Below are 327 nucleotides of genomic sequence, written 5' to 3'. Positions count from 1 at the left end.
GCAGGGCGGGCGGGGAGCGGCGAGCGCGGTGCCCGGCGCCGCAGCCGGCTGCTTACTGACACCTCGGGATCTGTTTTACTCGTAATGCTCCTTAATGCTGCACGTGATGGTGGATTATGGCTCTCTTAAGAGAGATTTAAGCGGTCTCGCGAAGATCAGCTGTACTCAGGTTTATTACTTGGCAGGGGACGGCAGCCCGGGGCCGGGGGAGCAAAAGGGAAGTGCGAGTTATCCGGTTGGTTGCGATGTTTTTGTGGGGTTTCGAGAGCTGTCAGCGCTATCGCAGCCCTGTCCCCTCTCAGCATCCCGCTCTGAGCGTGTGAGCTG

Source organism: Meleagris gallopavo, chromosome 6 (assembly GCF_000146605.3).
Source record: "Meleagris gallopavo isolate NT-WF06-2002-E0010 breed Aviagen turkey brand Nicholas breeding stock chromosome 6, Turkey_5.1, whole genome shotgun sequence".
Lineage (NCBI taxonomy): Eukaryota > Metazoa > Chordata > Aves > Galliformes > Phasianidae > Meleagris > Meleagris gallopavo.
Note: the sequence above shows the minus strand (reverse complement) of the source record.